The sequence below is a fragment of the Physella acuta genome, unplaced genomic scaffold, assembly GCF_028476545.2.
Source record: "Physella acuta isolate Inbredline_101_S28 unplaced genomic scaffold, ASM2847654v3 ptg000187l, whole genome shotgun sequence".
Taxonomy (NCBI): domain Eukaryota; kingdom Metazoa; phylum Mollusca; class Gastropoda; family Physidae; genus Physella; species Physella acuta.
In genome coordinates, this window is record NW_026731706.1 from 54,894 (window position 1) to 67,410 (window position 12,517).

The 12,517-nt window shown below is 38.5% G+C and overlaps 1 protein-coding gene across 2 annotated transcripts in view; it reads left to right on the forward strand.

Annotated features, from left to right (window-relative positions):
* Nucleotides 1-448: 448 nt before the first annotated feature.
* The window catches only part of LOC131936784 (semaphorin-2A), a 136,506-nt gene continuing 124,437 nt past the window's right edge, over nt 449-12,517 (forward strand). The window contains exon 1 of one of the 2 annotated variants that reach the window (XM_059293849.1): nt 449-538. The gene's annotated coding sequence lies outside the window, so the exon portion shown is untranslated. Of the gene's footprint in view, nt 539-8,634; nt 9,311-12,517 lie in introns of those variants that run through there. The other variant, XM_059293848.1, reaches the window with a different exon arrangement.

The window sequence follows — 12,517 nt, forward strand, 5'->3', positions numbered from 1 at the left end:
TTATTTATTTTTTGTTATGTCACATAGTCGGAGAGTTATCTAACGTAGTTGTTTTCATATGTACACATAGCCAACATTTGTATGAAGCACATAACTGTCTTTTTATACACTCACATAGCGTTTCATAGACCCATAAACTTCTTCAAATGAACTTACAATTCATATTATTTTTAAAAATATAATAAAATACTTACTATTTTAATTATTTTTTTTCTAATGAGAGAAAATTCAGTTTCAGCTATTCCTTTTAGCAGGTTCTAAGATTCTCTAATCGCAGGTCTAATTAAGGTGTTTGATGTCCGATAGACTATCGACATAGGCCGACATTTTTAGGAACTTTATCAGATAAGATTTGAACCCGGGCCAACCTACGGCAACCACCCAACTATCAGGTAGATGGTAAAGTAAATGCAACGAGAATTAATGTTTTAATTTTTTTTTCTGCAGATTCCAAATTCTTCGGAACGGCAACCGACTAATCGTGTGGAGTTAAGTCCCTTGATAAATTACACCTCCTTTTTTGACATCATCACTGAAGGTAAAGAAAAAAATATTTTGTAGTGTTGATTGCTTGTGATGGGGTAACACTGCTCAATGTATCGCTAATGTATTCCTCCACTTTACCGGCAACTGGGTCTATTTTTAATTGTGGATTATGTGGCTGGATCAAGTTCGTAATTGGGAATAACACAGACTTAAAAGGGATGGGGGGGGGGGGGGGTAAATAACAAAAGTTTTTGTCAGGTCTTTGTGTTTTAACACCAAACGATCTTCCTAATTTAGCGAATGTCAATTGCAAATAAAAAAAAATTTCTTATAAAAGAGAAAATCCAGAAAAAAAGTAAGTTTAAAAAAAAAGTATAAACGCTCCAAAGATAAAGATGCCCGATGTGTGTGGGGAACAAAAGGAAAAAGATGAATGAAAGAGACAACCCTTCCGGTCCTTTAAATAGATTTTAGCTTGTTTTATCATACCTCCCCCAACACTCACCCCTTAAATACATAGTCGACTCTTGAAGGTGGTTCACACACTTTTCGTGTAGTAATTACCAACACTGGAAAGAAATAAACTATGACCACTAATATATTTTAGCCTTCAATTCCGACATATAATTCAGCCATGCTTTTACCCCACCATAATAATCGATTAGCTATAATAAATGTAACCACGGTCCATACCTCAGCCTTAATTTGACAAACATTGCCATTCACTTATATTACTGCAAGACACACCACCTTCTTTTTCTTTACTAGCTATGAATACAGATTCCAAAGACATTCTCTCATTAAAGATGAATACACACCAAAGTTCCAAATGTGACCTTTTTTTTTTTTTTAGATTTCACTACATCATTAAATTTTTAAAAACTCCCGTCCATCCAGTTTATTATGTCTGGTTTATATTTTCCTCAACTCGCTTTGATTTGTATATCCCTCTCCGTCACCAACTAAATCTTTTTCCGTTTCCGGTTCTAGGTGAGATCTTTTTACTTTCCCCCAACGATTAAGACATTGGAAACGTACGCGTTACACGTCCATCTCTTTTATAAGTCTTTAATCCTAGAGTGGGGGGGGGGGGGATGGAAGAGAAGTTTGGATCGATATCAAATCGAATTGTTATTCACAAAAATATTGCTTTCATACCGGGTGACGAGCGCAATTACCAGTGGATCATCGAACATCTTGAGAGAGGCTGGAGAGGTAGAACATCTTGAGAGAGCCATGAAAGGTAGAATATCTTGAGAGAGTCTGGAGAGGTAGAACATCTTGAGAGAGGTTGGAGAGGTAGAACATCTTGAGAGAGGCTGTAGAGGTAGAACATCTTGAGAGAGTCTGGAGAGGTAGAACATCTTGAGAGAGTCTGGAGAGGTAGAACATCTTGAGAGAGCCCTGAGAGGTAGAAGCAGTCCTGCCATAAAGGATCGATCACTGTTGTTTGTTTTGCGAAACGTTTGGGTCAGCGAAGATGTGAGAAGAGGGGGTGGGGAATTCAAAACGAGAAGAGTGGGGGGGGGGGGGGATAGCGATAATGAGGCGACATATTACCTACGTGGTGAGATCGATCACACTCGTATTCATCGAACGGTGGGCGCCTCATTGTTTCCGACATAAAAAGGGTGCGATCCGCCTTTGATCCGGGGACGGGAATAGACCCATACAAAGCTTCGCGGATTGTTTACAAGAACCGACCAGTCCATTGCTTCGCGGAAATGTGAGGTACGCGATGAAAAATGAAAGGGTTTGATGTGGATGGGGAAAAACTAACAGAGACTGTTTTTAGTGCTAGCGCCGGTGCTACATTTTGTTGCACTTGGTAAAACCGGAAACTCACGGCTATAAAAATGTACATATTTATGAAGTAACGGAGAAAGTGTATCGATGTCTCTGACTGTGTTGGCTAAACATATATAGCTTTAAGTTATTTTTTTATAATTAGTATTTTACAGCAAATATCTGAAAACTACTTTTTGAGAGATTTTTATATCAGTTTCTTCTTTATGCAACTCGCGAGCTGAACACAATGTTGGGCTTTTAAAAATAGGCATCTGATTTAACGAGTAAATAACGAATTCATAGGTTGGGCCAAGTGTTGGACTTAGTTCATAGGTTGGGCCAAGTGTTGGACTTAGTTCATAGGTTGGGCCAAGTGTTGGACTTAGTTCATAGGTTGGACCAAGTGTTGGACTTAGTTCATAGGTTGGGCCAAGTGTTGGACTTAGTTCATAGGTTGGGCCGAGTGTTGGACTTAGTTCATAGGTTGGACCAAGTTTTGGACTTAGTTCATAGGTTGGACCAAGTTTTGGACTTAGTTCATAGGTTGGGCCAAGTGTTGGACTTAGTTCATAGGTTGGACCAAGTTTTGGACTTAGTTCATAGGTTGGACCAAGTTTTGGACTTAGTTCATAGGTTGGACCAAGTTTTGGTCTTAGTTCATAAGACACAGCGATTGTTGGAATAGGTCAAATGCCAGGACTAGTCGAGTTGTACTGTTGTAATCTAGCTTTAAAATACTCGCTGGAATCAACTGAAACATATGTGCTTTTCCCTCACCCCACAACCTCCTTCCACCCCCCCTCCAATTATGAACTTCCCATACAGATTAGCTCCCCCCCCCCCACACATATCCCACATACACAAAGTGAACGCCACATATTCTGCAGTTAACTTTTACATATTTTATAATTAAACTTAGAATTCTATTATGTAATCTGGTCACAAACTTACTTTCATCTTAATTAGTATTCCTTAATTAATGTTGCCCCATTTAATTCTACACATACTTGCCCTCGCCGTGTCCTCGACTACTGCGGTCATGATGAGACATTTGTCAAAAAACTTTGTCAAATGAAAAGCCTTGGTCTGACAGCGGGCTCAGTGTTGTCAGCGTTACAAAAGACGAATTTCTTTTGACAAGAGAAACACGGCTATTCTGTTAGCTGGGTCAGTGGTTGGGGTGGGGGTGGTTTTATAGGGGGTGGGGGGGAGTGGTTTCACGGTATGTTTTCATCTATCGCCAATGGTAATAAAATGATTTATAAATTGTACCGTGGACGGTAGAAGACGATCCGAATGGCTTACTGTGATCGAACTGCAGATAAAGACTGTTTTCTTATAAGAACTAAATTATTTCGTTGGTTGAGTTGTGTTTTTGTAGGGAGGAGTCTTGAAGTGCTAAGTAAATGTTGGCCCTTGATTTTTGATGTGTGGTAATTAACTTAGCTCCAATCTAGACATGTATGAAGTCAACAACTGACAGTTACCTTTGCTCTACTCTAGACATACATAAAGTCAACAACTGACCGCTACCTTTGCTCTACTCTAGACATGCATGAAGTCAACAACTGACCGCTACCTTTGCTCTACTCTAGACACGTATGAAGTCAACAACTGACCGCTACCTTTGCTCTGCTTGTGTTTCTCAGACGACATATATACAGGTATCAAACGATGATTTCTTCTGTCAGCAGAGCTTATTGCAACAGTTATCTCTTCACTTCCGACTAAACATTCTACCTTAACAATACGTTTCAGTTGACTTACTTTTTTATCCCTTGTGGAGCATAGAGCCTCAACCATAACCTTCCATTTTGTCCGGTCCCGGCTGTTAGTTTTGCAGTCTTCCAAGACATCCCTGCTGTCTTCAGGTCTTCAAGAAACTTCCTGTTAGGTGGCTTACTAAATTGTGTGTGGGCCAGCATTAACCTAGCGAATATACAATGTTTTATCACTAGTGGGGGCCACAAGCCTCAATATCCCCACCCACACTTTGAGTCGCTGGGTCTATACTCTATTGTATCGCTCGGTATCTCCCCTACACCCCCGGGTAGATTTAGCCTATAGCAGCCACCGTCCCCCCCCCCCTCCCCCTGGGTAGATTAAGTCTATAGCAGCGGCTCCTAATGTGAGTTAAACTACCCGGCCTAAGCCTTCACGGTGTCGCAGCTTCAGGCCGCCCAGATCCGTGAAGATAGATTCATTAGCAACAATCGGTCCGGTCGGCTTGATTCCCTCCCCCTCCGACCAGAGTTAACGACCCTTGCCGTGTTTCAACACTCGGTGCTCAAGCAGACGGGGGATTAGCATCTGAACTTTAGTCTTTCACCTTAAGCGTGTAGTGTGATGTTGGTGGTGTATGTATGTGTGTGTTTGTTTGTATGTGAATGCGTGTGTGTGTGATGTTGGTAGTGTGTGTGTGTTCGTGTATGTGTATGTGCATGCGTGTTTGTGTGTATGTGTGTAGATACACCACCAAAAGATAAAATTCACTCACGAAGTAGGTTGCACGTTTTCCCTGACGTAAATTTATGTACTTAAAATTTCTAATTAAAAAACTCATCTTCAATCTCCCGAGGTACTTAAAAAGTTTTTAACCAAAGTACTTTTTTTTAATGGGAAAAGTATCGACGAGGCAGAAACGTAATTTTGCCGTCATTACACGCATGCCTAGACGTGGCGACATGTACATTTCCGGTACTTACAGGGTACAATAATTGCAGGCGAGGGCCGGGGTAGCCCCAGTAAAAACAAGCGTTCGTTTCGCCTGACTGAACACGTGACCCTGATCCTGGCGCGGGGCACCTTCTGCTGACTCACCTGGTCTGGCACCGCGCGTGGGTGCACGTCCAGTCTACCTTGTCGTACCTGTCTGGAGGTGACGACAGGTGAACCGTGACGGGGGAACGACTGAGATTTATGTCAGGTTTAGAGTTTAGGTTTAGTGCTGGTATATGCTTTATGAGCATTGGTTATGAGTTAAAGCTGTTGAGATCAATGTAAGATTTGGAGTTTATGTTTAGTACTTTTATCCTCTTTATGAGCATTGGTTATGGGTTAAAGATGTCGGGACGGTTTCGTTGGGTGATTTTATAATTGACAGTTTTACAATTTTCAACTTGATTTTAAGGTAAAATTTAATTGGAAAAAAATAAGTAGGGACTTTTTTACAATCTTTACAAACTCATTTTTAAAAATTATTATTCATCAACAATTATTTTTCTAAAAATTGAACCTATAATTCTTTAAAACAAAATATACACATGCCTGTATGTATTTTAGCAATTTAACGAACACACTTTTAATTCAAGCTAATTACCAACAAGGAGTAAAAATAACTTGGACCTACACAAGGTAGATGATTGGCATGTTGTAATGTTTTAAAGAGCAGAAAATAGACAAAAAATATATTTTACATATCATATTATGAATTTGGCGTATGATTTTAAATAGCACAATGGACATGGCAAGATATTTTAAATGTCATATAATTGACATCGTGTATAAATTTAAATGCCATATTATGAACATGCCGTATAATATTAAATAGCATATAATGGACAAGCCGTATAACTTTAAGCAACAAGTAATGAGAATCAGGTAGAACCCTGTCAAACCCGAACCCTAGATATTTCTTCCTCCAACAAGTTAAACACGACCCGGGGTCAGCCGTATCGCATGGGTGGTTTCTATTCCTCCGCGCTGAACCTAATCCGTACGGATGTCAACCAGATAGCCGGGGCGGTGCTGGGGCGTCAGGTGGTGCTGTACGGGTGCTGTGTGATGGATCGGCCATCCGATCTTTTTAAAAGCACCGGAACCGGCTGCCGGCTCAGACCGGATCAACGTCATCCAGCTTGACATCTCCCTGTATTAGCGCATATATATATATATATATATATATATATATATATATATATATATATATATATATATATATATATATATATATATATATATATATATATATATATATATCCTAATATATAAATCCCCACGTTCGCACATCTCTCTCTCTCTCTCTCTTTCTCTGTCCGCAAAAAATTTGCGCCGGACATCACGTCAGAATCGGCAGCGATATATCGAGAACTTTTTACGGACTTTTGTTGAAAATAATATGTTAGATGTTTTAAATGTATAACCACAATTTTATTTAAAGAAGAAAAATAAAAATTAAAGGCGTATTCGAATGTAGAGAAACAGTATTATTTATGCAACCGGAAAAGCATTAATAGATGTGAAAAGAACGCATAAAACTGTGACGTCACTATTGCTTATACATTAACTAATGACGTCATCTGCCGTGTTTGAATAAAAAGAAATGAACTATTTCATTCAAATTTGATTTAGATCTACGTACACTATGAAATGTATACAATACAATTTTTCCGGCCTAAACTCATAAAATTTATTTTATTTATTTGGATTCTAGATCTATATATTCTAGATTCATCTATTCAAATAATTCATTTCTATACTAAAGTATTTCAGGCCTTAATTACTTTATTGAAATCTTTGTTTATCTATAATATATAAAGCAAAGTTGTCGGGTGCCCGATAGGGCACTTCCCGGCGCCGCAGGCGCTTCAAATTTGGCAGGATCTTGCCTTGGGGCGACTGAACACGGGGGCCGGTTGACCGAAAAGTCTACGATGATGGGGTCAAAACTGACCTCGACTGACCGGCGCCTTATATGAGCTATAAATAAAAAAAAAATGTCCACGGAGGAACCTCTTCATAACTCCTGAGGTCGTAGACCGACCCTCGGGCGAATTAATTAAGCATTCAAATTCTCAATGTCTTCGAAAGCCTAAGCAAAGCTGGGCAGCATGCCTAGTATATATATATAAAGCCTACTAAACCATTGGTGAATTACATAAACGGCTCTTAATTTAAAATACATTATTTTACAAAAAAAGGAACAAAAAGTAACAATACAGAAATGATTCCCCTCCCACCTCAGAGCCCCCTCAATAAATATAATTATAAACCCATATATATCACCACTCGCGCTGGTCTGCTAACCCGAAAGTCTCGAGTTCGAAAGTTCGAATCATGGTTCACGTCAGTTGAACGTCCCTGAGTCCACCCACCTCTGATGGGTACCTAACTCATGTTAGGGAAAGTAAAGGCGGCTGGACATAGTGCTGACCACACCTTCCTCTCATATGCCGGGGTCAAGAAACATATGAGCCCAAAAGATCGCAAGGTCTAAAGAGGGTTCTTTACTTTAATATATAATCACCACTAAATAGAAGAACGCCCAGCCCCAAACATCACCACTAAATTTATACATTAACTTAACAGTGGATCAATCATTATATTCTCTAAATATTACACACAATATAGCATTCAGTGTGACATTTCTTAAACATATTGTCTCAATGCGAGGATCTATCCCCATCCCCTCCTAATTGTGTCCTCAATGAATCCGTACACGTGTCAGTGCGGCGCCTTTTGTTCCACTTGAATTTAATTTCCCACATTTTGTGTTTGATAGCGTCTAGGGTTACCGCCACTAGGGCGACGACACACGTCGGGCGCTAATCCTAACTGGTAACCCTAAACCTCGACAAAACCTCGACAAAACCTCGACAAAACCTCGACAGTTTCAGCTTAGCCGCGAATTACTACGCCATTACGTCGGTAATTAACTCGCGCCGCATCGATTTACGCAATGTTAGATTAAAAAGGTGATTATGATTGGATTAACCAGATTTACGGATTACCCGAGTGGGTGGTAGTAACGTTGGTTTTTTATTTTATATTTGCTACAGGTGGGATTTTAGATGTTTAGTGTACATATACACTCCGACTTTTCTGTCATTTCATAACAAACTTTACACTTAATAATACGGTACAATTCATTGGTTTAAATTTTTCTTGATATATATATATATATATATATATATATATATATATATATATATATATATATATATATATATATATATATATAGGCCTCTTATATTTATATCAAGAATACCGGCCATATTGTAGACAAAAGGAAAAAAAAATAACGCACGCATACTTGCAACAACCCGCTCCTACGCCTCTACGTATAGGTATTTGGGATTATTTTAGGATTATAAAGATTTTTTTATATTTTTTTATTGATTACCTTTCAAAGCATTGACCGTTTTTTTTTAACACGCGGTAGGAGAAGACAATCCCCAACGCCCCAGTTGGCACCGCGGAGTGACGGTCCCTCGCACACGCCTCGGACCCACCGGCAAGGCGTCACCCGATTCCTCCTCCTCTCGTACGTCCGTGCGCGCCGCGAGTGCTGTTGCTTGGTGTGTGAGTGCCGAGGATAGCGGCAGCGCGTCGTCCTACATGCGAGATTCCCCCCTCAGTCTCTCCACTCCGTCTCCCGCGCCAGCACTGCAGCAGACGTGTTTGACTATTATTTCTACAACAACAACAAAAAAAATATTCGCATAGTGTTCGAGAAGGGAGTGTGTTGAGATACGGATACAAATTCTGGGACATCGTTTCTTGTAATTGTTCTGATCAGCGTCTGACAGACTCGTGTGTGCGCGCGATCGTGTGTGTTCGTGTGTGTTCTATCACCCACGAGAGGAGAGCGAGAGAACAAATTCAATATCGGGTAGCGCTGGCCGTGTTTTTATTTTTAGTCTCACAAATCCCCCACTACTCTACCGCGACTATCGTCCGGAGTTACCCGCCCCTGCCTCTCCCTTTTCAGACCGCCGAGTGTGTAGTTCGCGGAACCGATTGTTTTGAGGGTAAAAATACCTCGTTTGTTGTGAGCTGGCTCGGACCACGGCCGGACAACACACATCAACGGTTGAGATTTCGCGTGTCTGGCTGTGCGAGGTTTGAGCAGACGTCGTGTTGCAGACGATAACGGGTTGTGTTTGGGAGGCCTTCACCTTGATTTCACTCGGTGTGCAGCTGTTTGGGATTGTGAAGTAAATAAGTGAGACTGGCTGGAATTTAAGTGAGACTTTGTTGTTTTTATTTCTTATCGGATATTTTGGATTGATTCAGTGGAGGTGGCGAAACCGCTTCGGTGAGTAAAAAATACCGTAATACTTAGATACTACAAGATATCTAACGATTAGATCTTGATCTAGATAATCTAAAAATGGCTAGATCTAATCTGTACTGAAGATAGTAAACAGTAGCTGGATTTGTCTTGCTTGATTGTTGTTAATTGTTAATTGTTTACATTGAACACAATAGGTGGGCAGCAACAGTTGAGTCATAAGCACTAACAATAGCTGGACTTTTGTTGACAACAGCTGATTGTTTGTTTACGTTAAACACAAGTGAACCGTGAGATAAGACTGAGTCATAAGTGGAAATTAAATCGTGAAGTTCTGGACAAGTATTTATAGATTGCGTACATCTATTTGGTCTAATTAAATCTAATATTAGTTAGGCCTACGTACATATTTACTACCTACGAATTGCCTGAATCATAAACACACAACTGTTACTCCAATTGTACGTTGTAGAAAATTGATATCCATTCAGGAATTACGCGTTATAGGTATGATTAGCGCACCCCCCCCCCTCACCCCTGTTAAATTTAATGTACATGCATTACCGAGGCGATTAAATTATACTATAAAAGTTATAATAATTTGTGGCCCAATTAGTGGAACATTGAAAAGTTGTGTAGTGTATTTGTGTCAAGGGGTAATTTTAACGTATCTTTATCTTGGGAACGAAACGACTTAGTGACTCCACGTTATGGAATTTTAGGTTGTAAGTGTTAATTTATCTTTATTTCTGTTAACACAGTAGAAATGTTTATTTTGTTTATCATTGAATGAATCTATCTCCCACCGACAAGGCGAGCAGGATCATTGATTAAAATATAATAAAATAAGCACCAATATAATTGTATTCTTTTGGAGTGTTAACATAAACACACACATTAATTTCAATACTCACACATTTTGATGAGCAAAAATTGTTGTTTGTATACATAAACTCACATATTCACAGGAACACACACACACACACACACACACGAACACACACACACACACACACGCAGTAATGGAAACCTACGCAACTTAGGAAACACAAAAAATACTAGACTATAACTGATTGGCCTGTTAACTAAAATAACACACTCTCACTGTGTACGTGACTGTTGAAAGTTAACCAACCTTGCACATAGAGACACCACCCCTCCCTGTCCAGCTTTGTAAAAACTAATTACCCAACATCAAACCCATAATAAAGAACATGCGTCTGACTTGGTAAATGTCAACTAACTGCAAATGTCACTTAACTGCACTGTTAACTGATACTTGGGTGTGGCCGTTGGTTTCACCTGTCACCATTAGATGCTGGCAGCGGTACCCAAACATATTCGTCTTGTCCTCTGTGTCGCTGTGTGTCTTTGTTAATTTATCTGTGTCGCTGTGTGTCTTTGTTAAGTCATCTGTGGCTAAGGAAAACAAATGTAGTGTCTACTATTTCAAAAGAAAATTGATTAAAAAAAAGAATCGTTATTCTAATACTGTCACTGACTCTACACCTGACACATTTTGCTGACCACAACCCTGAAACTAATCCGATCCTGGCACATGAGAAATTGAACTTCGATATGGTATAAAAAGGCGATTAATGTCTATATTTAGATCTACTTGTAAAACTGTAATATGACAAAACTATTTTTAAAATTATAATATTAAACAATTTAACCATAAATGAACACACTTTAAAAGACAAAAGTAATCCTACCCACCTATTTAAACATAAGTTAATATCAATCTAACATTTTAAAAAAACTCCCTGTAAATTCTGTCAACCTAGCTTGAGACCCCGGCTTGACCCCAAACTCTGGTCAGTAAAATAAAAAAAAAAACCATCACATGAACCCAGTGTCCGGTCAGTCGACCACCCGTCACTGATTGTGTGTGTCAGTGAGGGCTAGTTTCACACCACACAGGAACCGACAACTCACTGAGGGGACGGGGAGGGGGGGACGTGACAAAATTAGTTGAAATAATTATTCTAAAAAGGCTAACCACAATTTGGTTTTTAAACTCTTGCTGTGTGTGGGTTAATAATGTCAACACATATCTCTGTTACTGACAGTATACAACAGCCAATACACTGCTTTGATACATAACAGATTATTTTTTCACATGAACGATAAAATAAAGTTTGATGCAATGACGATCGAACGTTCCCACCAGAGGCGTATCCAGGTTTTCGTAGTAGGGGGAGCGAAAAGAGCAAAAAAAGGCGCCGAATTTTTAACACGCTCTATATACGTGTATTATATATATATATATATATATATATATATATATATATATATATATATATATATATATATATATATATATATATATAATTACTAGCTGTATGTCATTACTTCGCTATGATGTAAAATAAATTGAAAGTAGCACTCTGAAGAAATAAGAAAAAATACACAATGTAGGCCGACAAAACAAAAATTGTATCAATCTAAACAAAAAAACACACAAAATATACACACTAAAACCAAAAACAATGAACGTAACACAATCTGTTTTGTAATTCTTGTAAAAAAATTCTTACATTATAATTCCTGGAAAATTATTTAAGACAAGTGAAATAGGGGAAATAATCACTCTCTTAATATAAATATGTATATATCTACACATTTAATAATAAATGTCAAAACAAATAAATAATTACTTTAGAATATAATGAAATTGTTTAACGCTATTCGTGTTAACAAAATATTTTTTTCTATAATCAGAATTTAATATATCGTCATCATAAATGTTAAAGTATTACAGCATAATGAAAGTTTTTAAAATCAGAGTTGGTATAAAACCACGCTTTTCGATATAATAGAATACCTCCGGAATAATAGCCTACATTGAATTATATAGTTGTCTTTTAGTTCATGTTATATTTTTTTTTTCAATTAAGTACTGCTTCTTGTGTTCCTTAAACATCATTTTTTAACATAGTGATAGGTATGGGTTAGATCACTGTATTGCTCACACACCTTTTTACTGTCCGGTCACTTTAGATCAATTATCCAACCCAGTGTATACCTAGGTGTGACATTAATGTCGCTCTGCACAATTGTGGTGGTGAGGTGTGTGTGTGTGGGGGGGGGGGGGGGATAACCAACTCAGAGTGGCGTCAGTTTTTTTAAATGACTGTTCTAAACATACATATATATTACACATGTATACTGATTCAGAAATAGATTTAAATAAGTATCAGTGGTATTATGACAATATTTTTTTTTTAC